Raw genomic sequence first — 27,346 nt, forward strand, 5'->3', positions numbered from 1 at the left:
GTGCTTTGATGGCCCCGGTAGGTCCGTATCGAATTATGGGATATGGGCGTATGCCCGGAATCGAATTCGGAGGTCCCTAGCTTGAGTTATGAATTTTTGATAAAAATTAAAAGTTTAGAAATTATTTGTTTTTAAGAATTGATCGATATTTGGCATTGTTAGTATCGGGTATGTATTTTGGTTCCTTAGCCCGGTACAGGTTCATTACGATATTTAAGACCTGTCTGTGAAATTTGGTGAGAAACGGAGTTGATTTGACGTGATTCAGACGTCTAGTTGAAAAAATAAAATTTTTAAAGTGTTCTTGAGAATTTCATTTGATTTGGTACTAAATTCGTAGTTCTAGGTGTTATTTTGGTGATTTGATCGCGCGAGCAAGTTCGTATGATATTTTTAGACTTGTGTGCATGTTTGTCTTGGAGCCCCGAGGGCTGGGGTGAGTTTCGGATAGGCTACGGGGTGAGATTTGGCTTGGAAAACACTGCTGGGCATCTGATATTATTGCAGGCCTCTGATCTCGCATTTGCGAGATCAGGCATCGCAATTGCGACCTCTGAGAGGTTCCATTTGCGAGCTTCTCATCGCAAATGCGAAGAGAATCTGGGCCAATAGTTTTCGCATTTGCGAGTTGTCTTTCGCATTTGCGAAGGGAGTCGGGGAAGGGCAGTGATCGCAAATGCGATCATTTAGTCGCATTTGCGAAGATTCAAGGTCGCATTTGCGAAGGCAGCAGAAGTGTGAAGGGATTTGCATTTGCGAAGCTCAGGTCGCAAATGCGACATCTGCAGCTGATCAAAATGACTTTTGAACTGGAATTTTCATTCATTTCCCAAATTTTCAAAACCTAAAACATAAGAGGCGATTTTCCAAAGACCATTTCTTTCCCAAATCATAGGTAAGTGATTCTAAACTGGTTTATTTCAATCTTTCACTATATTTCACAAGATTCCAACCACAATCTAAGGTTTTCATGGTAGAATTAGGGGTTTTGGGTAGAAACTAGGGATTTCAAAAATTTGGGGATTTAGACCTCAATTTGAGATCGGATTCCAAAACCAATTATATATTCGGGCTCGGGGGTGAATGGTAAATAGATTTTGGTCTGAACCTAGAGTTTTGACCAAGCGGGCCCGGGGTCGATTTTTGACTTTTTGGAGGAAAATTTAGGAAATCTAAATTTATGCAATGTAATTGATTCCTTTAGCAATATTTGATATTATTGAGTCATTTTTGAATAGATACGAGTGGTTTGGAGGTGAATTCTAGAGGAAAAGCTGTGATTGAGAATTAAGTGGCCTTCGGAGCGAGGTAAGTATTGTGTCTAACCCTAACTTGAGGGAATTAGGAACCTTAGATTACTTGCTAAGTGAAATTCATGTGAGCGGCGTATATGTGAGGTGACGAGTACTTATGCGCCGCCAATTTGCATGTTTTCCATGTTTCTCAGTTTTTCTTATATTGTCTCATTCCTATGCCTAATTACTATGTGTTATTCTAGTGTTGTTCAATTTATCGTTCTTATCATGTTTACGGATTTTCTGGTGATAATTGAGTTTTTATTTCAAAGTTGAGATTGATGTTATGGAACCAAATGTTGAACTAAGGTTTGTAATTATTATTCTATCTCCCTGTTATTATTTATGCATTGCATTATGGTAAGGGAGAGTGTTAATGCATGAAGGGTGATGCCGTGCCATATTTTGAGTGTTAATGCACGAAGGGTGATGTCGTGCCATATTGTGAGTGTTAATGCACGAAGGGTGATGCCGTGCCATATTGTGAGTGTTAATGCATGAAGGGTGATGCCGTGCCATACTGTGAGTGTTAGTGCACGAAGGGTGATGTCGTGCCATGATATGAGAGTTAATGCACGAAGGGTGATGCCGTGCCGTTTCTATTAATTTTATGGCGAGATTGAGAGTAAAAACACGAAGGGTGATGCCGTGCATTTTTCCTTTACTGTTTTCACGATTCCTGTTGATTCATGGTATATTGACTGCTCCGGTTATCATTCTGTTGTAGTTCTTTATCTCGTATTCCCCTCAGTATGTTCCCCTCCTGACATTTTCTGTTTAGTTCTTCATTTCTATTATTTGTATATACACTGTTAAATTGTACAGGTTGATTTGTAGGTGCCTTGCCTTAGCCTCGTCACTACTTCATCGAGGTTAGGCTCGATACTTACCAGTACATGGGGTCGGTTGTACTGATACTGCACTCTGCATTTTCTATGCAGATTTTGATACCGGCTCGGGTTGATCGAGATTTTGCTATTGGTCCAGTGTCCGGAGACTCAAGGTAGATCTGTCGGCGTTCACAGACCTTGAAGTCCCCGTCTATCTTTTCTGTTCTACTGTTTCTTTCATTCAGACAGTTGTATTTCTTTCAGACTATTACTTGTAGTAAACTCTAGAATGCTCGTGAATTGTGACTCCAGATCTGGGTGGTAGTAATGAATACAGTTTTATGATATTCCGCACTTATTATATTTCATCTTAGTTAATTATTGTTAATCACTGAATGGAAATAAGGAATTGGTTTAATGATTCTCTAACGTTGTCTTGCCTAGCAAGTGAAATGTTAGGCGCCATCACGGTCCCGTCGGTGGGAAATTCCGGGCCGTGATATGATATAACGTAGGCTTGCTCGACTGGGTTAACTCTGTTGAGAGTCGATCATGCTCCCCAAGTTCTGGGCGTGACATTATATATCTCTCTTGAGATTCTCTCATCCAATTACATATCCTTACAAAAAAAACGTGTGCTCTTTGTTTTTTTTCAAAAAATTTCCTTTGCTTTCACTTCTAGTTGTATATATGAATATAGTATAGTTGATAAACCATTACTATAGGTAAAGAAACATATTGCATATATTTTAAATACATATAATATATATTAATATACTCAAATACACAAATATTATACAAGTATGTTAATAAACTACTGAAAAATGGTAAAATTCCGACCGCCAAAACGGTCAAAAATCGGTCGAAAATCACGAATTTTCGACTACTTTCTGACCAAAATTGGTCAGTCGGAAAACACTTGGTCGGAAAATAATTTCCGACCGAATCCGTCAGTGATTTCCGACTAAAGTAGTCAGAACGTTCAAAAAGGTCAGACGACCAAATATTTTCAAATTTCCGCTCGAAGTTATCACATCACAAAATCTAACCGTCGTGATGGCGCCTATCGTGGAATTAGGCAAGCCACAACTCAACATCTCAACACAGTAAAATCGTTGAACATAAATACGGAAGCAAATTAATAATTAAGGAAAGCCTTTTTTAAAAACAGAAATATCCAAAATACGATACCATCCATCCCAAAATCGGGGTGTCACAGAGTACATGAGCATCTAAACCAGAATACAGTCCACTACAGTATCTAGAAAATAAAAATTGAAATACAGATAGAGATAAAGAAGGAGAGTCAAGGCCTGCGAACGCCATGCAGCTACCTCGATAGTCTCCGGGATCTGGCTTCTCAATTAACAACCGCCGTAACCAGAAATGCCTGGATCTGCACACGAGGTGCAGAGAGTAACGTGAGTACAACCAACTCAATAAGTAACAAGTCCAACCTTTGGACTGAAAGGTAGTGACAAACTCAACCGGTACAGTTAAAAATAGAAATAACTGTGCAGAAACGTAGGCATGCTTTCAAATTAAATAGATAGTTCAAAACAGTAAAGTAGATCGAGTTCGAACAATGTGAAGAATATAAATCTTCTACTTCTACATACCAATGCACATACTGTATGTGATGCACCATATTGACAGTCTCATGTACTCACGCCATCAATGCTCAACCACTCGGTACTGTATATGGCCCAGGTAAGATCCATCCCGGAATATATACATCACTGACCATCAGTCACCCAGTACCGAGGAAGGCCAATCCGGCCTGTGGAGAAGATCCATCTCCAGGTATCAACTGCTTCGGACAAGATCCATGTCCAGGAAGATCTATCCCTCAATAATATCAATCGCGCTCACTGGGGGTGTGTACAGACTCTGGAGGGGCTCCTACAGCCCAAGCGCTATCATAAAATCAGTATAATTGCTGCGGCGTGTAGCCCGATCCCATAACTGTCACTCATAATCAAGCTCTCCGCATCACTCAGTCATCAATCTTTTCAGTCTCACTCATGGGCTCACAATGTCATGAAAAACTAGCCCGAAACAATGATATGATGTATCAATAATTAACAACTGAGATATGATATGAAATGAATGAATATGACTGAGTACGTAATATCAATGAAATCAGTAAGGTGACAACAAGAAACGACCACTATGGGTCCCAACAGTACCAACACAAAGCCTAAACACGATATCTAGCATGATTGACAGCTTAATTACTTTATCACATGCTGAAAACACGGATATCAACAATGTAGAATCGCTATACGGTGCCATAGAATCAACCAGGTCACAATTCTCATGGTGCACGCCCGCACGCCCGTCACTTGGCATGTGCGTCACCTCAATACCAACCACATAACACATAAATTCGGGGGTTCGAACCCTCAAAGCTAAGTTTGAAAGTGTTACTTACCTCAATCCGGGTAAAACTCTACTCCAAAATGCCTTTGTCTCTCAAATCGGTCTCCAAACATCCCGAATCTTGCCACAAGTAGTATAATACAATCAATATAGGCTAAAAGGATCAATTCCACAAGAAAAGTACTAAATTATAGCCAAAATCCGAAATAGGCTCAAACCCGCCCCCAGGCCCAAGTCTCGAAATCCAACAAAAGTCACAAAACCCAAAAGCACATTCACTCACGAGTCTAACCATACCAAATTTATCAAAATCCGACATCATTTGGTCATCCAAATCCCCAAAATTCACTCTCCAATTCTCTAGCCCTAAACTCCCTAAATTTCACCTCAAAAACTCACCAACTAGGTATAAAATCAGTGGGGAAACATCATTATTGAAGATAAATGGACACAAGGAGCTTACCTCAGTAATCACTTCAAAATCCCTCTAAAACTCCTCCAAAATCCGAGCTCAAAGTGATGAAAATAGTGAAAAATCTAGAAATCCCATATTTATATGTTCTGCCCAGGCCTTTCGCACATGCGGCCTCTTATCCGCACCTGCAGAACTGCTTCTGCGGTGATTCCTCCGCTTCTGCGGAATTCACTTAAATCACTGGGCTCGCACCTGCCCTCCAGGTCTCGCACCTGTGGAAGCGCTTCTGTGGCCCCTCATCCGCTTCTGCGGAAACAACATTCCCTCACTACTCTGCATCTGCGGAGCCCTTCTCGCATTTGCGGGCTCGCATATGCGCACTTTCCTTCGCATCTACGCTTACCCTAATCCATCCCCAGCTCCGTATCTGCGTAGTCCCAGCAGCTTCTGCGGCATCTCACTCACGGGCTCACAATGTCATTAAAAACTAGCCCGAAACAATGATATGATGTATCAATAATTAACAACTGAGACTAAGATATGATATGAAATGAATGAATATGACTGAGTACGTAATATCAATGAAATCAGTAAGGTGACAGCAAGAAACGACCACTATGGGTCCCAACAGTACCAGCACAAAGCCTAAACATAATATCTAGCATGATTGACACCTCAATTACTTTATCACATGATGAAAATACGGATATCAACAATATATAATCGCTATATGGTTCCATGGAATCAATCAGGTCATAATTCTCACGGTGCACGCCCGTCACTTGGCATGTGCGCCACCTCAATACCAACCACAGAACACATAATCTGTGTAAAACTCTACTCCAAAATGCCTTTGCCTCTCAAATCAGTCTCCAAACATCCCGAATCTAGCAACAAGTAGTACAATACAATCAATATAGGCTAAATGGATTAATTCCACAAGAAAAGTACTAAATTATAGCCAAAATCCGAAATCGGCTCAAACTCGGTCCCCGGGCCCACGTCTCGAAATCTGACAAAAGTCACAAAACCCGAAAGCTTATTCACTCACGAGTCTAACCATATCAAATTTATCAAAATCCGATACCATTTGGTCATCCAAATCTCCAAAATTCACTCTCCAATTTTCTAGCCCTAAACCCCCAAATTTCACCTCAAAAACTCACCAACTAGGTGTAAAATCAGTGGGGAAACATCATTATTAAAGATAAATGGACACAAAGATCTTACTTCAGTAATAACTTCAAAATCCCTCTAAAAATCCTCCAAATACCGAGCTCAAAGTGGTGAAAATGGTGAAAAATCACGAAGTCCCGTATTTATATGTTCTGCCCAGACCTTTCGCACCTGCAGCCTCTTATCCGCACCTGCGGAACCGCTTTTGCGGCGATTCCTCCGCTTCTACGGAATTCACTTAAATCACTAGGCTCGCACCTGCGTTCCAGGTCTCGCACGTGCGGAGGCGCTTCTGCGGCTTCTCATCCGCTTCTGCGGAAACAACCTTCCCTCACTACTCCGCATCTGCAGAGCCCTTCTCGCATTTGCGCACTTTCCTTCGCATCTGCGCTTACCCAAAGCCATCCCCAACTCCGCATAGTCCCAACCGCTTTTGCGGCATCGCACCTGCGTCTAGCACCCAAGTGCGATCACACCAGCAACATACCAAACTTCAGTAGTCCTCAACTTCCATTCCAAGTCCGTTAACCACCTGAAATTAACCCGAGGCCCCCGGGACCTCAACCAAATATACCAACACATCTTAAAATATCATACGAACTTAGTCGAATCTTCAAATGACCTCCAACAACATTGAAAACACGAATTATACACAGATTCAAGCCTAATGAAATTCGAAATTTCCAAATTCTACAAATGACGCCGAAACCTATCAAATCACGTCCGATTGACCTCAAATTTTACACACAAGTCATAAATGACACCACAAACCTACTCCAACTTTCGGAATCGGAATCCGACCCCGATATCATAAAGTCCACTCCCGGTCAAACTTTTCAAAATTCAACTTTCGCCATTTCAAGCCTAATTCTACTCCGGACCTCTAAATCACAATCCGGAGACGCTCCTAAGTCTAGAATTACCCAACGGAGCTAACGAAACCATCAAAATTCAAATCCGAGGTTGTTTACACATAAATCGATATCCAGTCGACTTTCTAACTTAAACTTTCAATTAAGAGACTAAGCGTCTCAACTCACTCTGAATTCTCTCCGGATCCGAACCAATTACCCGATAAGTCATAAAGCAACAGTGAAGTACAAAAATGAGCAAAAAAGAGGGAACGAGGCTACAACTCTCAAAACGACCGGCCGGGTCGTTACAAAGGTGGTTGAAATTTTACTGACCGAATCAGTAGTAATAATATAAATAAAAATAATTATTTATTTAAAATTAAATAATAAAAATATATAATTTCCGACCGATTCGGTGGGAAATTAATAATTAAAAAATAAATTTTGTTTAATTTATGACGGAATCCGTCGAAAACTGTTAAATATTAATTATTATTTTTTAAAATTTCCGACCGAATCGGTCGAAAATCTAGGAGTTTTTTGGTAAAATCTGGGCAGTTGTCCGACTGTTTTCGTTGGAAATCAGTCGGAATTTTCTGTAAAACTAGGCAGAATTCTGCCCAATTTTGAGCTACACCACCTGTCAAACTATTACAATACAATACCAGCCATTAACACAGTCTAAACCAATAATACCAACTATTAACATAATATAAACCAACAATTCCAACCATTAGCACAATCTAAACCAACAATACCAACTATTAAACCTAACAATTTTGGGCATAAAAACATCCAAATAGTAGCCCACATTCAAGTTTAAAAATAAAATATAAAGTTGTCTTTCACAATCAAGTTTACCAATTAACCAAAACACCACACCTAATCTACTACACATCGGATTCAGTTTGTTCATCCTCATCATCAGATAGATCATGCCCATGTTTTCTCATGAATTTCTGCATCTTAACAAATGTTCCGAATTTGGGAGTCCAACTGTTGCTTCAAATCACGAATTTTCTTTCTCATATCTTCCATCTGTTCTTGATTTTGAGAAGAAGAAGAGTTGGCTAAGAGTGGGTTTAGATGACCTGTAGGTCGACGTACGCCAAGTCCATAAACTCTTCCTTTGTTTACTCCACCTGCTGCCTCTGTCCACAATGAAGCCATTTCATTAGGTGTTGGTTGAGTTAAAAGAGGATGAGTTTGTTGCCATTCTTCCACCCTTTTATGATAATCTTTCTGAAATGAAAACATAACTATTATGTAAACAAACTAATATTAATAAATCATAAATAATTATGAAGTTAGCATTTTACATATGTGTCTGACGCACGCGTCTCCCCTAGTGTTCTCTTGTACCATCCTTCTTCTTTTTCTTATGCGTCTCCTCAAAGACCTCAGCATGACTCATATCTCGCCCTCTTTCCTTTTCCTTCATAACAAAAAGTATGAGTTAGACATTACAATCGTAAAATTCTATATGTAAAACTAAGAAATTTTTTAATTATCAATCTTAATTTATGGACCGCAAAACTAATCGAACCTCTTGTGTGCAACGAGCAACCTTTACTGGAGGCACGATTTGCCTTTGCTTGTTCACTCTTCTTCTTCCATTCTGCGGTATTTCATTTCTTAAGAAATATATCCCAAACATCTTCTCTTAACCACTCCGGCATTTTACCAGCATTCTGAGCAGCGAACATAGTATCTTTAATCCGCTTAGCAGCCTTCTTGTCGAAAATATTATTTATTTTATTTTGATGCTGAGGATGCCATGTATACTTTGTATGCAATATAAAAAAGTAACATTAGATGAAGACGATAATTATTAAATAAATATAATTAATTTTTACCCTAAATTGATTCCACATTTGCTCTATGATACTGTACCGTATCTATCTCCAAGAATTCTACGGCTCATGATAAAATGGCTTCATAAATTCCACAACCAAATGTGAATACTGAAAGGATGGCAAAAACCTGCATTAAAGTTAACATATATATAATTAATAAACATCTTAAAGTTTCAAAAGTTTTAATTATAAATAAATATTCCTTAATGTTAACATATCTAAAAGTACATTCAAAACTTTAAAAATAGTATAAGAACCTTCTTACCCATCCTCGTAGGGGACGATTATCAATCGATTATAACTATCAAATTGTACATCCTCTCTAAGATTCTGCCTGCGTCTACTAGATGGTGCAGAAGCAGCACTAGATGTAGCTAGGCGAGAGCCTCCAATATCCAACCTAGATATACTGGGAATGGATGATGATGATGGACTGAAAGATGATGGAGCAACAAAAGACGAACCATCATGTTGACTACCATGAAAACTCGGGGATGCAGCAGCTGGTGAGCCATCATGCTGACTACCATGAAAGCTCGAAGGTGCAGCAGCTGGTGAGCCAGTATACTAACTACCATAAAAGCTTGGGGATGTAGTAGCTGGTGAGCCACCATGCTGACTACCATGAAATTCCGGTGAAGATGATGGTATGGAAGGTGTGGGTACAAAGTTAAAAACAGTGTTACTTTGACTTCCTTTGGCAGACATAGACCCTTTCTGGAATTTACTTTGACTACAAACCCTTTCTTGTATAGATGAACTTTAACTTCGTCTGCTTTCAATAAATTAACATACTTATATTTCACACAAGGGCACCTAATCCTTCCTCCAATAAGAAAATCATCAAGTGTTTGAGCCTTAACAATAAATTCAGCAACCCCTTCAATAAATTCATCCTTCAACCCCGCACGATTAGGATGATTCCTATTATACATTCATCTACGATGCACAAATTCCATCTACACAAATAGAAATCTAGAAATGAGATATTTAAAATAATTTGATTTATTTAAACTGATTACAAAGTTATACTCTTTCAAAGGTTCGTTTTAGATATATACATATCATTATATCAAAGCACTTTAATTGATATATTTTATTTTTTAAATTAATATTTTTTTAACACTCGAAATCTCACATTAATCCCTATTCTAAATAATAAAAGTCTTTAAATACAATAATTAAATTTGAATAGCTTCTTAAATGTTCATATAATCCAAATTAACTAATAATTTCTCAAATTTACAAATTAATCTTAATATTGAAATTGAAAAGAATTAAAATTAATATCATTCTAAAAATTGAATATAAAAATATTAATATATTATTTTATATGTTTCTTTGATTATAACTTTTGGAAAAATTCTAGATACTTTTGGAAGTATAACATAGTTTTGTTATACAAAACTATGTTTTATACTTTATAATATTGTAGGTGAGTTTTAAATATTTAAATCTTATTTTAAAATATTAAAGAATCAATGTTTGATTTCACACAACTAGTTAAATAATTTGATCAAAGTATTTTGAACTTTGCAAATCGTTTTGGGACGAAGAGATTAATAGGTGCATAATTAAATTTTTTAAGGATATTATAATGTTTAGTTTTTGTTTTGCCAAAGTAGAGAGAATAAGTCAAAAGGAAGAATACAAACAACTATGATGAATCTGATGAGAAGTATAGTATAGATAAAGAGAAATGAACAAAAACAATGCCTTGCATCTTATATAGTTTTTTCTATCAGAAAAACCTTTATGTCTTCATATCAATCATTTTCTCACTTTAAACAAATTATTATTATTTGTCTTGTGAAGTTGTAGGATTAAATAATTTTCTAATCTTTATGATAGGATTAAGCTAGTTTAATTAGCTTATAACCTTAGCGAATCACTTGTTTAACATAAAATTTAAATTCGGGCTTATTAGTGGACATGTATTATTAACATATTCTTGTTTAACCCAAAATTTCAACCATACCTAATTTAACATATTCTTCTCTCTTTTTGTTTTAGATTAAGTATCATTAAAAAGTTAAAATCCCTAAAATTTCAACCATACCTACTTCAACTAACTAGGATGTTCATATATAAAAAATTACTATAAATTTAACAATGATAACAAGATATATATGTCAACGAAATACTTACTTCGACGAAAAAAATGCTGGAGAAGTCGACTGAGGAGCTGTTGCCGCCGCCAACCACTGCTGCAAAACAGATAAAAAAAATAATAAATTAAGGGGAAAAGGGAGGAGGAAGGAGAGGGAGAAGGGAGGAGGAAACGAGAGAGAGCAAACATATATTGTTCTTGCAGGATGGGGGAGAAGGACGAAAGGGAGAGAGGAGCTTCTGTTTTTTGGGGACGAGAGGGAGAGATGAGAGAAGGAGGAGGAAGAAAGAGCTTCTGTTTTTTGGGGATGGGGTGTAGGGTTGTTTTTAAAAAATATCCGACCGATTCGGTCGGAATTGTTATTTTAATTTTTTTTGTAAAAAAAAAATTACAGACGAAATCGGCCGGAAATGAAGTCAAACAAGTCAAAATAAATTTTTCGCCAAAAATTGCGACCGATTTGGTCGGAAATGTGGTCGAAAAAATTTTAAAAATATATAGGAGATATGTTTTTGAAAATTTCGACGGATTCGTCAAAAATTTCCGACCAAAAAAATTCAATCAAAAATTTTGGTCGAAATTTAGCGTTTTTTAGTAATGATATCTTATTAATCAATACTACATTAATTATTATATATTTAATATCGGTGAATATAAATTCCATATATTTTTAACATATACGCAATATACTATACACATATACAGGTCCCATTTTGTTTCCATTGGGACATGTATATGTGTATAGTATATTGCATATACGTTAAAAATAAATACGGCAAAGGGTCAAATATATCCGTCTACTTTCGAAAATGGTCTAAGAATACCCCTCGTTATACTATTGGGTTATCTATACCCCTGCAGTCATACTTTGGGTTCAAATATACCCCTCATTTAAACGGAGGGACACGTGTCATAGTCCTGTTGGTCAATTCAAAATATCTCCTAATTAATTAAAAAGACCCATTACCCATACCCGAAAAATAATTATTTTTTTTTGTAAAAACTGGAAAAAACTGAAATTATTTTTACTAAAAACAGAAAAAACGAAAATATTTTTTTTTCAGTTTTTACAAAAAATAAATTGCTTTAGAAAAAAATAAAAAATATTTTCTAAATCAATATTTTTGTAAAAACTGGAAAATAAAAGCTGAAAATTAATTTTCTAAAGCAATTTTTTTGTAAAAACTGAAAAAAAATGATTTTTTTAAACTAAAAACTGAAAAATACGAAAATATTTTTTTTTCCGAGTTTTTACAAAAAAACTGCTTTTAAAAAAAGCTGAAAACTATTTTCTAAAACAATATTTTTGTAAAAACTGAAAACAAAACTAAAAAGCAATTTTCTAAAGCTATGTTTTTGTAAAAACTTAAAAACAAATATTTTCTTTTTTTTTCCAGTTTTTAGTTAAAAATATTTTAGTTTTTTTCAGTTTTTAATTGCTTTAGAAAATTGATTTTCAGCTTCTTCTTTTTTCAGTTTTTACAAAAATATTATTTTAGAAAATATTTTTCAGTTTTTTCTAAAGCAGTTTTTTTGTAAAAACTGAAAAAAAAATATTTTCGTTTTTTTTCTGTTTTTAGTAAAAATAATTTCAGTTTTTTCCAGTTTTTACAAAAAAAATAATTATTTTTCGGGTATGGGTAATGAGTCTTTTTAATTAATTAGGAGATATTTAGAATTGACCAACAGGACTATGACACGTGTCCCTCCGTTTAAATGAGGGATATATTTGAACCCAAAGTATGACTGCAGGGGTATAGATAACCCAATAATATAACGAGGAGTATTTTTAGACCATTTTCGAAAATATAGAGGTATATTTGGCCCTTTACCGAAATAAATATTGGTGTGAAGAGAGAGAAGTTGGCTGTATAATTAAATATGGGTCTCCTGCCTAATGCAATTGAATGACTTGGTCTTTCTGCCATGTTAAGACAAGAATGAACACCACAACAATAGTACCAGTGAAAAGTTTTCGTTGCACATGGTATTTAAATGAGCATTAAGGTGTGGTTCTCCCTGCATGTGAACAGAAAATATACGAATTGATGTTACGTATATCGAATTATAATTTGTTAACATTTGCCAATTTGTCTTGATCGTGAAATTGTTTATGCAATGTTAATACATAAAACTTGAATTCTACGATAATTTCTTGACTATGTCACGAGCGTGTTATTAAATTAATATTCAGCATATCTTAATTAATTGCAACAAAGTAGATATACCGAAATTACTTTATTAATGTAAACATGAAGATATTTTGAGACAAAGTATGGACAGAGAAAACCTCCACGATTGGTGAAGTGACTTTTTTTGAAGAAAAACGCAAAAAAGAATGGGAAAGAAAGTACGTTATCTGCCTGGATTTGTCAATGGTTTGGTTTTAATTTTTAGGTATTGGAAGCAAACTAAATGACGAGTTTAACAGACAAAGATTGGTAACCACTATAGCCAAACCCCAAATAGGGAAAATGAAGCGAGCTAGTGAGAAACTGAGGATTAATGGAGAGAAGACTTTGGACCAAGATACTGTGTGGGCGTTTGGACATAAGAATTGTGAAATTCCGAAAAAAGTTAAAATGTTATTTAAAAATTAGAGTTATTTTTGGATATGAATACAATTTGGAGCTGTTTTTGAATTTTTGTTAGTAAGTTGAAGTGAAAATTTTGAAAACTTCCGAAATTCAACTTCAAGTGAAATTTGAAATTTTCATGACCAAACACTGATTGCGAAAAAAGTTATAAAAAAAATTATGGCCAAACGGCCCTATATATATTACCTAATTATGTATGGGGGAACCGAAGATTTTTCCTTTTGTTTGTACAATATTCATGCATGTATATTGCAGAAAACAGTCAATTCCATGCACGTGTTGAGATTTGAATGGTTGTCATGTTCAATTGAATTCTGAATGAGTTTAACTTCAACATATTAATTATATTACTAATGCACTTTACGGTAAAAAAGCTACACTATCAGATGTTTAGAAGGTAAATACAAATATATAGTTGATCATACGCTGAACTAATTACCTAAAAAATAAAATAAGCAATTTACTACAACAATCTGTGTAAAAATTTCTTATGTTGTCAACGTCTATTTACTTAAAAATGTTTAATCCATTATGAAAGTACAAGAAAATATCTACATATATTCCTGCTTTTTTGTTTTACTTCATCTTGTAAGAAACGGCGTAGAAGAACGGTGATATCTATAAGTACATTATTGTATTCATTACCATCGATTGAATATTTTGTATAAAATTGACTAGTTTATATATGACATATATATTGTATTATTATATAATTGCATATATGATCACAAAGTAATAGAAATGTAATTGAATGCTATATTTATAAACAAAATTTTAAATATGTCAATAGTGACTTATCCCGGGGCTTTGGTCTAATGGTAAAAGTATAATGCGTGATGTGTGGGATAGATACAAATCCTGCCATAGATGTTTTTCAAGCCACAAATTTAAACGAGGAAGGATAGAACTAAGGGATTCACTATCTATTGAGTTTCGAATCGTGTGTCACTGATCTTCTTTCGGTTATAAAGAAAAAAGAAAATCAATGGTGAGTTTGTTTATGGGAATAGAATTGGTAGATGAGGGGAGCTAGCTAGCTAGCAAGCAATTCTGTTTGAGAAGGATACAGCTACGTAAATTAATTATTCAATAACTAATTTCGTGTTAATTATTTTCAGTGGAGATAAAGTCATAGTTTTAAAGTAATTAAAAGTAATTAACTTCCCTAAAAATAAGGTTAACTTCGATATACTAAGCAAGATATATCGAATTAACTTCCCTAATAAGTAATAATAAGAAGACAAGCAATGAATTTTAATAGTTAAATTAAAAGAATTATATCTAGAGTTCTTTCCTGTATTTCTTCTAAATTGACTCTTAACTAAAACATCAACCAAAGATTTAAGTTAAAAGTAATTGACTTAGATTTCAATTTATTTCTGTTTCACTCAACTTTGGAGACATTGTGAGATGCCACTTCTTCATGTATGCCAACTTTGGAGACTTTGGAGTTCATTTATAATTGGCAAAAAGGCCTCCTGACCATTTAAACTTGCACCCGATTGTCATCCCGATAAATAAACTTACAACTTTCCTATTTAGATACTCAAAGTTGAGAGAATAAGTATTATTAAATACCTATGACCGTTGACCATGCTTGTGTAGCAACACCGTGTGTGATGTGGCAATACACGCAAATTAGACGCATAAGTTCACTTTATTGGAATAAAAAATACTATAAAAAGACAGAAACTAAAAATGAAAAGAAAAACCCAAATGCCTCCGGGCTCTAGGTACCCCCCCCCCTTCTTCTTCGTTACCCCTCTCATCACAGTCCTCTTATCTCTTCCTTTTTCTTCTGTTTTTTTCGTTAACACTTCCCTTTTCCTTCCAATTCTTCTTCTGTCTTGACACAAAAGAAAACTCTATTCCTCTTCCTCTATATGTTCCGTCGTTCATAGTTCCAAAGCAAAAAAAATTCGAACTTAAAATTGAATCAATAAAATCCATTATATTTCACAACAAAGGAATCGAAACTTTAAAAATGAGCAATATAGGAACATGTTGTGACTTATCGGTGACGATATTCTCGCAAGACGGCAAAGTATTTAAGATCAAATATGCTGGCAAAGTCATAACAGTGGAAACGAGTTATTCAGTGGTGCTTAAAAGTTCTATGGTTGAGTCACACTTTGACCATTGAAAATGATGGCTTGGGGTTTGGCGGGCTCCTGGCAGAGTTATGCAGATGATCTAATGGGCGAAAAATCCTATGACAATCGTTCACTCCATTTGAGTAGAACGATGGAAAATATAGAGTTCTTTGACAGAGACGACTGAAAATGAGTGTTTTAGGGTCTTTAGGTCAAAAATGACACGTGGCAGGTTATAATTCGTTTATTGCTGACTGGGTTGCCACGTTTGTGAAATTGTAATGCACGCGCTATGATTCAATGGTCGGATGTGTTTATTAGTTCACTTATGCTCAAGTTTAAGTGTTCATATGGGAATTTTAAAAGTTCATCTACCGATATGACAATCGGTTGCAAGTTTAAGTGGCTAGGAGGCCTTTTTGCCTTATAATTTGTTTGGCCAAGTTCCTGTGAAGCTAAAGGAATTCTTTTACCAAAAGAAAAGGAGTAGTAGTCTTTTCTAGAGACTTTTGGTGCTTGGCAAAAAAGAAAACACTTTTGAGCATTAATAAAATATTTTTTATAGAAGCATATTTTTTTTTTCAAAACAAAAATATTCATATCAATAATTTTATAATTAAAATACTACTATCATACATTGATTTTAAATTAGAAATTATTATTAGAACATTTCATTTCTCCTTCTTTACCGTAATTTTTTTTTTCATTATCTCTTCAAGTCTTTCTCGTTATTTCAGATAGTCCAGTCTGGACCATCACTTTTATTATCGACAGATAGAGCCGCTCGATAAAGGAAGTCGTCTACAGGAAAAAAATTATTCTTTTACCGGACGCTAGGCAAAGTAGTAAAAAAGAACATGTACGCAAGTTGAGTAACAATTAAACTTATATTGTGATTTTAAGGATATGTGATTTAAACCAGCACCAATTGATAAACAACGAATTAAATAGATAAACTGGACAATAAAATAAACCAAACCAGTCTGCAAATAATGCCTCGACCTCGATTCGAGATAGTCTCGAGGTTTAGTTAATAAGAACAGCAGAGGATGGAACAAGTAGCGATAAACAGTAAGTAAGACAAAGAAAGCAACGTATATGTATATTCTTATAAGTGAATCATGATTCCTACAAATGATTGAAACTCCTCTTTATATAGTAGAGGAAACCTAATTATGGTATGTCTCTAATTATAGAAGGAAATCGTATAAACAACTAGTTAACCGCTTCTGATTTGGTCCGTTCCGAGATTCACACCATGATCTTCGACCAATTACGGATATCCATCTCGAGATTCACGTCGTGATCTTCGACCGGTTACTTATATCTCGTCATTCCGTTATTATGCTCCCCTCGAAGTCGGTCATACTTGATCTCGATTATTGTTGGCCTCGGTCTCAACGTACACTTCAATCTCTAGGCTCGATGTCTCATCTTCGAGCTCGGGTCTGATTTATTATGAGGCTACCTCCAATTCAACTCCCTTATCTCGATCAAATAATAAAATCAGGTAGGCCCGATTTTGACCGTATATAGATAGTCCCCTCGTTTCTTAGAGTGTAACGAGAAGAAACTAACTGAGCCTTTGATTTAGTACCTCGATCAATTATGACATCAACATCGTGACGAAAGTGACATAAGCGATTGAAGCGTCGCGTCTGTACAGTTCCCAAGGTCATTAATTAACGCAGTTGATGGTCGCTTACTAGTGCTTTCAAACCGTCAAAGTGGCTATTATAAATACACCACCTTTATAATCTTTTCAAACTTTACTTTCAAACTTCTTCTAATCTTCAAAAGCTCTTTTATTCTCTTCAGGTCCATCAACTTTGTCAGTTTCAGTTTGCCAATCTCTCATTAAAATGCAAATTCTACCTTTTCCTTCCTTAAATCTCATATAGCAATGGCAAAAACATCAAAGACCGTTCCCCAAGAAGAAAAGGCCTTCTCATCACGGCCATCCGGTGGCAAAACACCGGTGGAGCCACGTATCAAAGAGTGCATCCCCGGGCCATGTGAACTTACTTCCAACTTTAAAGTTGGAAAACCCTCTTCGGTTCCTGGCCTATGTGAGCCTATGTCTAGATATATCTGTTCGATATCCGAAGGCGATCTGGAACAGGTGAAAAAGGACTGCCACTGGGAGAATAAAGAGGTGGTGATTCCTACCCCCGAAGAGGGCATCACCACTCATGTGAAAGGGTTCTTAAGTGTGTATACTTACCTTCTTAAGTGTGTATACTTACCCTTTCACACTGGGTTCTGTCGATCCCATCATAATCGAATTCTGCCGCCAATACCGGGTAACCCTAGGCCATATCTACCCCTCTTTTTGGTGTGATGTCATTTTGCTCAGATTCTTCTCGGGGAAGATCGAGGGGATGTCTTTCACCCTCGATCATCTCATTAGGCTGTACAACCCCCGTCTTTATCGAGGCAGACTGATAAAGCTTCAGCACCGGGCCACGAAGGTGCTATTCTCGAGCATAGACGAGGACAAGGACCGAGGATGGATGTTCCGATTTGTCCGGGTCAGGACTTCCGATTTAATCCCCGCCGAGAAGATGTCATTCCCCGAAGAATGGAACATGAAGCGTAAGCAGAAATTCACCGACAATATTTGATGACTTTTTATGTTTACTTTACCTCTTCTCATCTATATTCTTCTTTATGGTGTAGCTTCCCCCTGGTTTCCTGGTGTAGTCTCGGACCTTGAAGGTTGGGTTCGACAATTCGTTTCAACCTCTTCGTATGTTGAGCTCTCGTGGCGTGATTTGGCCAAGGATCGATAGGAGGCCAAAAATCATGGTAAGTTTCCCTGTTCGTGTTTGATGCTTTCCCGTGAAATACTTCCTTTTAACTTGATTTCTATTCATACAAGTCTTGGAGATAATGTCGTTATGAGGCCGCCTCCTCTCGGGGAAGAAGAGGTCCCGAACCCGACCGAAGATAAGAAAAAAGAAGAACGGCCTCGCCACCAGATACCCTAAGGCCCAAGAAAAGCAGGGCTCGAAAGTCGAAGGCTGATCTCACTGTTCAGCCAGCCGATGTAGTCCAAATGCTACGAGATGAAGACGAGGAGGGAGAAGATACTGATTGCCTGCTGGTGGCTCGGAAGAGGGAAAGCCCGAAGGGTCTAGTTCTGAGGCCCTTCAAAGAGAATTAAATGCCCCAAGTGACTCGCTCGGGGAAATTAATATTGACGATTCGGCTCCCGGCCCCACATTCTCTAAGGGGCAATTTCGGGATACCCGGTCCATGGGGACCCCCGATGCAGGGACATGCCTCTAAGGGGATGATATATTTCGTGGTTGCTTTGCGGGGGTCGATGATGTTTCCGACCTTGACGCATCACTCATTTTCGATGAGGCTCAGCGGCTTTTGAACCAAGTGACCATGCTTATGTTTGTTCTTATTTTTCTAAGTCTGATTTCCTTTCTTTCTGTACAGGCTACAACGCTCTATTGAGAAGCATCTTCCATGTACCGAGCTGAGCTGGACCGATGTGAGGCTAATCTCAAAAAGCTTACGGAGGAGAGAAATGCCCTCAAACTCCTCTATGTGCGAAAAGAAGAGGAGATCATGAGCATTCGAGCCGAGCTGACAAGAACTCATTGAGATCAGACCGAGCTCATTGAACGGGTATTGTAAATTTTTGGGAGCTTGTTATATATTAACTTGATATTGGCAACTAACACTTTGATCTTGCAGGTTCAGCAGAAGGCAGAATTAGTTGAGCAACTTCGTGAGGAGGCCAAGATGAAAGAGGCAGAGACTTTGGGGTGGAAGCAGAACATGGACCGTCTCGCCTCGGAGAAAGAAGTGGTTTGGTCCCAACTGTCTTCGGTTGAGAATCAACTCCAAAGTATGAAGGAGGAGAACTTGGTCCGAGCCTAGAAGGTTGAAGAGCTCGAGACTCGGTTGGCCGCTGAGCTTGAAAGGTCCACATCCGAGGCAGAGGCGCTCGTGGCCTCCTATCGAGCTGACGCCGAAGCCGCTAACACTCAAGAAAAGGAAATTTTTGACGCTGCTGAGGTTAGATTGTTCTGTGTTGCCGAGCATACTAGGCGCCAGTCTCAAAGAGAGACTCTTGAGGAGATACATGCTCGTGGCTTCGACCTCACGGCTGATATCGAAAATGCAAAGGTTTTGGAGGATGAGGCCGGAGCTTTGCTTTCTGATGAAGAAGACTCTGTGAGTGGATCCGAGAGCAGAGATGAAGATGAAGCTACCGAAGATGCGGCTCCCGAGGCGGACTTGGCACTTAAGATGTTTTATCCTTTTGTTTTTTGTGTAAGACCCTGAATGGTCTTTGTAAATACTTTGCATGTATGAAAGGTTTCTTTTCTTTCCATTTTGTCTCCGATTTTTGATTTATGATAAATTCTATTTTTCCTTTGCATTGTGAAAACTTTGTTGCAATCGGGTTATTGTAGCCTCTATAATCGAGTGAGCAATAGCTTGAACGCAGAGTAGAACAAACCCTTAGGTTTTTTAGTTAAGCAAGGGCGAGTCCCCGAGCTTAACAATATGTTCAGGATTTTAATTTCGGATGGCTTGGTCAAAGCTGTAAATGTACTGCTTTTATAGCCGAGTTCGAGTAAGTTTCGAACTCACAGTAACAGACCCCTTAAGGTTTTATAGCAAATAATGATGAATCCTCGAGCTATATATTATTTGAGCTCGGAATAGTAGAACCTTTAGGTCCGAATTGAGTGAGAACAAAATATTGAACTCTAAGTGCATTGGCCCTTAGGCTTTTTAGATTGGGCTCATATGGCCTCTAAAAGATGGCTATTTATGTCTTAACACATATTCCTTACCCATTGGGTTTTTTGAGGGTTCGATGTCGATTGAAACCCCTTTGCTTTTTGTGCCTTAGCACGTTTGTGTTAAGATAATTTGTTACCTCTTAAGTTTTTTCAAGGGCTGATTTTATCGAAACCCTTTTGATTACATGCCGAGGGTAGCCTTTTTTAACCGATTTTTCAAAGAATTCAAAGGCCTATTTTTATTACGGAATTCGGACGTCCCCAAGCCGCTTTGATTTGGCTGTAGCCTTTGGGTATGCCTCTTTGGCTTATATCCCAATAATACTTCAAACTTGTTCGAAGTGTTAGTCCCCGAGAGTGATGTCCTTGGCCTATAGATCGAGGGGTGCCTCTTTGAGGTCTTATGGATTTGAGTTTAGATTACTCAAATATGTCGATCGTCGACGACATTCCCCAAGTGTACGAGGTATATTTGCACTTGGACTTTGAGCCATTTCTCACAAAATCATAAGTATGGAGCTTGTATAGTAGAAAACTTTCTTCGAGACACAAGATGTTGGATATAGAAAGAATGCTTCTTTGTATAATTTACACATGCGTACATATTTTTCCATCGGGGTTCGCCTAATCTATATGGACACGGTTCATTCAACCATTTGGCCCATTACAAAGTTTCTCTATCGAGACCCTTTGACACGAAGTATTTTCTTTGAAAATATAACATCTGAGGGTAATGCCCCCCAGTATTTGATATTGATTGTAAAGAAGCCTTGGATACTGTTGAATCATCCTCAGGTAGCACAAAATAATTGTTGCCTCGTTAAAAACCTCGCCGGAAAAACCCCTTGGGACAAAAATCGATCTAAGGGAAAAAGAGTGCTATGCGTGCTTTAAAACCTGAGGTCTCGATATCTTCGATCGATCATCTGCAGTGAGTTAGTGTCGAATATATAAATGAAAAAGGGAATAAAGTCATACCTTAGCAATAATACCGTTTGAGAAGCGATATGTTCCAATTATTTGGCAGTTATTCGCCATTCATCGTGCCGAGCTTATAAGATCCCTTTCCGACGATGTTGAGGACTTGGTACGGTCCTTCCCAATTTTGGCCGAGCTTCCCTTCATTAGGATCTCGAGTGTTGATGGTGACTTTCCTCAGGACTAAATCCCCGACTCTGAAGTGGCGAAGGTTGGTTCTCCTATTATAGTATCTTTCGATTCATTTCTTTTGTGTAGCCATTCGAACGAGTGCGGCTTCTCATTTTTCATTCGATAATTCGAGACTAGTATTCATAGCCTCGTGATTTTACTCTTCTGTTATATGTCGAAACCTAGCACTGGGTTCCCCGACTTCTACTGGAGTCAAGGCTTCGGAGCCATATACTAAGGAGAACGGGGTTGCCCCCGTACTGGATTTTGACGTTGTTCGATATGCCCAAAGGACTCCGGGTAGAATTTCTCTCCATTCCCCCTTAGCGTCGTTCAACCTTTTCTTTAGGTTTTGAATAATAGACTTGTTCGTCGACTCGGCATGTCCGTTCCCACTAGGGTGATACTGCATTGATAATATCCTTTTTATTTTGTGGTCTTCGAGGAATTTCGTCACTTTGCTGCCGATAAATTATTTTTCATTGTCACACACTATTTCGGCAGGTATCCCAAATCGACATACGATGTGATCCTAGATGAAGTTTATAACCTCTTTCTACCTTACTTTCTCGAACGTCTGTGCTTCAACCCATTTAGAGAAATAAGCAGTCATAAATAAAATGAACTTGGCTTTACCTGGGGCCGATAGAAGAGGGCCGACGATATCCATCCCCCATTTCATGAATGGCCATGGAGATATGACTGAATGAAGTTGTTCTCCGGGCTGATGGATCATCGGTGCAAACCTTTGACATTTATCACATTTTCGAACAAAGTCCTTAGTGTCTTTTCCCATGCTATCCAGTAGTATCCTGCTCTAATGATTTTGTGAATAGGTGATTCGGCGCAGGAGTGGTTCCCATAAGTGCCTTCATGGACCACTCGTAGAACATAATCGATGTCTCCTGGTCCTAAGCATAATGCCAATGGTCCATCGAATGTCCTTCTGTATAATGTTCCAACTTCAGCCAATGTGAATCGAGCAGCTTCGGTTCCTAGGGCCCTCGACTCTTTAGGGTCCGATGGGAGCTTTCCGTTCTTCAAGTATTTAATATATTTATTCCTCAAATCCTAGGTTAAGCTTGTAGAGTTTATCTCGACGTGACCTTCCCCGATCACGGAGCTCGAGAGTTGAACGACAGTCCCCGAGCTGATCTCATCTTCCTCGATCGATGACCCTAAACTTACAAGTGCATCAACCTCACAGTTTTGTTCTCGAGGTACATTCTGTAAAGTCCATTCCTTGACACGGTGCAAGGTTACCTGCAGCTTGTCCAAATACCTTTGCATTCTATCCTCTCGAACTTCGAAAGTTTTGTTTACTTGGTTCACCACCAGTAAAGAGTCACACTTAGCTTCAATGACTTCTGCTCCTAAGCTTTTAGCTAGCTCGAGACCTGCAAACATGGCCTCGTACTCGCCCTAATTGTTATTCAACCTAGAAGTTTTGATAGATTGCCTAATAGTGCTACCCGTGGGCGGCTTCAAAACGATGCCTAGCCCGGACCCTTTCACATTCAAAGCACCGTCTGTGAAAAGGGTCCATACCCCTGATGATGTACCAGATTTTAACAAGAGTTCCTTTTTGACTTCGGGTACGAGAGTTGGCGTGAAATAGGCCACGAAGTCCGCTAAAATTTGAGACTTGATGGTCGTCCGGGATTGATATTAGATATCGTACCCACTGAGTTCGACGGCCCATTTGGCCAATCGGCCCGATAGTTCGGGTTTGTGCAAAATATTACAAAGTGGGTAAGTGGTTAATACGCATATGTGGTGACATTGAAAGTATGGTCTTAACTTTAAAGAGGCTCTTATCAGTGCAAGTGCCAATTTCTCCAAATGTGAATATCTAGTTTCTGCTTCTCCTAAGGTTCGACTTATATAATAAACGGGAAATTACGTACCTTGCTCTTCTCGAACTAGGACACCACTTACCGTGATTTCTGATACTGCCAAGTATAAGTAAAGTTTTTCATCTGCCTTTGGACTGTGAAGTAGTGGTGGGCTCGATAGGTATCGCTTTAATTCCTCTAATGCCCGTTGGCATTCTGGGGTCCAGGCAGAAATCGTTCTTCTTTTTTAGTAGAGGAAAAGATCTGTGGCTTCGATCCGATGACCTTGAAATGAATCGGCCTAAGGCGGCTATCCCTCCAGTCAGCCTCTGCACAACTTTTACACTATCCATGACGGTGATGTCTTCGATGGCCTTGATTTTTTCGGGGTTGATCTCGATTCTCCGATTCGATACCATGAAGCCAAGGAACTTGCCCGAACCGACCTCGAAAGCACATTTTTCGGGGTTGAGCTTCATGTTGTATTTCCTAAAAATCTCGAACGTTTCCTGCAAATGAGCCAAATGGTCCTCTGCGCGCAGGGACTTAACTAGCATGTCATCGATATAAACTTCTATTGATTTACCTATTTGTTCTTCGAACATTTTATTTACTAGGCATTGGTAAGTAGCTCCTGCAATTTTTTAGCCCGAAGGGAATTACATTATAATAATATGTTCCATACTTAGTGATAAATGAAGTCTTTTCCTGGTCCTCCGGGTTCATTTGGATTTGATTGAACCCGAAATATGCATCGAGAAAAGTAAGGATCTTGTGGCCGATCATGGCATCGATCATGCAATCGATGTTAGGCAGTGGAAAAGAATCTTTGGGGCACGCCTTATTTAAATCCTTATAATCTACACACATTCTAAGTTTGTTCCCTTTTTTAGGGACTACAACTACATTGGCTAACAATTCGGGATATTTCACCTCCCGAATTGACCCTATTTTGAGAAGTTTAGTTATCTCATCCTTTATGAATGCGTGCTTTACCTCGGACTAGGGTATTCTCTTTTCCTTCACCGGTTTGAACCTAGGGTCCAGGATTAGCCGATGCGTCGTTATCTCCGGTGGGATCCCTATCATGTCTAAATGGGACCAAGCAAAACAATCTATGTTATCAATTAAAAATTGAATAAGCTTTTTCATGAGTTCGGGGGTTAATCCCGTTCTCAGGTATACCTTTTGCTCGGATAGGTACTTGATCAATATAACCTATTCCAGCTTTTCGACCGTTGATTTGGTAGCGTTAGAATCTTCGGGAACAGTAAAAGTTCGAGGGGTCAGAAAATCCTCCTCTTCTTCTTCTATCTCCTACTTCCCTGATTGGGTCGAGGCTGGTGGTTGTGATTGCTATTTGACTTCCTGTTTACTTTTGATGCTCGACCTTTCCGAGGTTGATAGTGTCGATATCGCTGTTACCTCATCGACCACAAACATTTCTTTTGCAGCATGCTACTCCCCGTATACTGTTTTTACACCGGCCGATGACGGTAATTTCATCATTTTGTGGAGAGTCGAAGGGACTGCCCTCATATTGTGGATCCAAGGTCTTCCGAGTAGTGCATTGTACCTCATGTTGCCCTCGATTACGTGGAACTTGGTATATTGAATGGTTCCAGCCACGTTCACCGGTATAATAATCTCCTCTTTAGTTATTTCACTGGCCATATTGAAGTCGTTTAAGACCCGAGCTGCAGGCACGATTTGATTTTGTAGGCTGAGCTGCTCCACGACCCTCGATCGGATGATATTCGCTGAGCTACCCGGATCCACTAAAACACGGTTAACTTGAACTTTATTTAATAAGATAGAAATTACCAGAGCGTCATTGTGGTGCTGAGAAATGCCTTCTACTTTTTCGTCATTGAATGATAAAGTGCCTTCGGGCACATAATCTCGGGCTTGTTTTTCCCTAGTGATTGATACCTTAGTGCATTTGAATATGGGTCCCTATGAAATTTCGACCCCACCGACGATCATATGAATGACATGTTGGGTTCCTCCTGTTCATTTTTCCTGTTGGCATCCCTTTCTCTGAAATGGTTATTGGCTCGATCGCTGAGGAACTCTCGAAGGTGGCCCTCATTGAATAAACGAGCTATCACCTCCCTTAATTTCCTGCAATCCTCGATCTTGTGACTATGCGTGCCATGATACTTGCATATAAAATTTGGGTTTCTTTCGGAAGGATCGATTTGTATGGGTCTAGGCCATCTAGTATCTTTGATCCTTCCGATTGCCGATACAATACCCGATGCATCGATGCTAAAGTTATATTCAGATAACCGAGGTGCCTCTGCGGGATCAGCATACTTGTCAAAACCACTTTTGCTCATAAGTCCCCGAGAATTCTGTCCTCGGTCACTTCTTCGATCACTCCGGGAGGAATTGCGTCCTGAACCATTGTTCCTTCGATCTGTAGTATATGGTTGATATCGGTCTCTGTTCGATCTTGGCTCCATGTCGAAGTCCCTCATGTTTTTACCTGCCGACCTATTTGGATGTACTGAACTGGAAGGGGCTCCTAATTGGTCTTCCTCGACCTTAATCTTTGATTGATATCGATTGTACACATCTGCCCAAGTTACAGCTGGATACTTGATCAAATTTTGTTTCAACTGACGTGATGCTATCGAACTCCGCTCGTTCAACCCTTGGGTGAAAGTTTGAACGGCCCAATTATCTGTTACCGGTGGCAATCCATGCGTTGATTTGAAATCGGGATACGAACTCCCTCAGCATTTTATTATCCCTTTGTCTTACCTTGAAAAGGTCCGATTTCCTCGTTGCGACCCTTATGCCCCCAGCGTGTGCTTTTACGAAAGAATCTGCTAATATGGCAAATAAGTCGATGAAATTTGGTGGCAGGTTGTGATACCAAATCATTGCTCCCTTCGAAAGGGTCTCTCCGAATTTTTTAAGAGCACAGATTCGATTTCATCATCTTCTAAATCGTTACCCTTGATGGCGCATGTATATAAAGTAACATGCTCGTTGGGATCGGTGGTCCCATTATATTTGGGTATATCTGGCATACAAAACTTCTTTGGAATAGGCTTCGGAGCCGCACTTGAAAGAAACGACTTTTGTACAAACTTCTTCGAATCCATCCCTTCAAGATTGGCGGTTCCCCCAGTATCTGGTCAACTCGAGAGTTGTATGTTTCCATTTTTTTTTTATTATTGGCTTCGATTCTCTTTTCCCCCGATTTAATTCTTTTGGTAAGTTCTTCGAGCATTTTCATTACCGTAGGATCAGTACCCGATTCGTTACCATTCGACCTTTCCGGTATTGGCTCGGTACGACGAGTAATTTCCTGCTCGACCCTATTTGGAGCTCTATGTTAATTTTGTAACTGAGCAATAGCGGCTTGCTGAGCCTGAAACATCTCGAATATCACTTGGAGACTGAATCCTTCGTCTCCTCTGCCCTGCATTCCTTGGTCACTAGATCGGCCTTCTCTACGTATGCTCCCATCGAGACCTGCGCCTAGGTCCGCATTTAGAGCAACGTGCGAACTGACATTGACTGGGTTGGCAACCGGTGCTCCCCCGAAATTAGCCTGTGGCACCTTGACTCCTGGAGCAATCACATTTTCGTTTTCACCATGGAATCTGAGGTCGTTGTCACCGCGTGTGGATGCGTTTTGTGAGTTTGACGTATTTTAACCTAAAAACAAAGATACTTGACAAGAACAAGCGTAAAATAGTGCGTTTTACCAGAATCAGTACTGAACAATCACTATTATCTTTGACCCCACGGTGGGCGCCAAATTATTTACCCTAAAAATTGAGTAATAATTAAACTTATATTGTGGTTTTAAGGATATGTGATTTAAACCAGCACCAATTGATAAACAACGAATTAAATAGAAAAATTAGACAATAAAATAAATCAAACCAGTCTGCAAACAATGCCTCGACCTCGATTCGAGATAGTCTCGAGGTTTAGTTAATAAGAACAACAGAGGATGGAA

General features: G+C 38.5%; 1 long non-coding RNA gene across 6 annotated transcripts; it reads right to left on the bottom strand.

Annotated features, from left to right (window-relative positions):
* Nucleotides 1–7,634: 7,634 nt before the first annotated feature.
* Nucleotides 7,635–11,231, bottom strand: LOC107809678 (uncharacterized). Of its 6 annotated transcripts, XR_001653461.2 has the most exons (7): nt 11,106–11,231; nt 10,957–11,015; nt 9,074–9,767; nt 8,846–8,935; nt 8,499–8,736; nt 8,272–8,387; nt 7,635–8,194 (listed from the first exon to the last, which is right to left on the bottom strand). It is a non-coding gene; the product is annotated as an uncharacterized LOC107809678 (long non-coding RNA). The 6 variants fall into 6 exon arrangements; XR_001653457.2 differs by having other exon boundaries at nt 10,957–11,231; XR_001653464.2 differs by lacking the exon at nt 9,074–9,767 and having other exon boundaries at nt 10,957–11,012; nt 11,106–11,225.
* Between the last annotated feature and the right edge of the window lie 16,115 nt (nt 11,232–27,346).

Source organism: Nicotiana tabacum, chromosome 23 (assembly GCF_000715075.1).
Source record: "Nicotiana tabacum cultivar K326 chromosome 23, ASM71507v2, whole genome shotgun sequence".
In the NCBI taxonomy this organism is placed as follows: Eukaryota; Viridiplantae; Streptophyta; class Magnoliopsida; order Solanales; family Solanaceae; genus Nicotiana; species Nicotiana tabacum.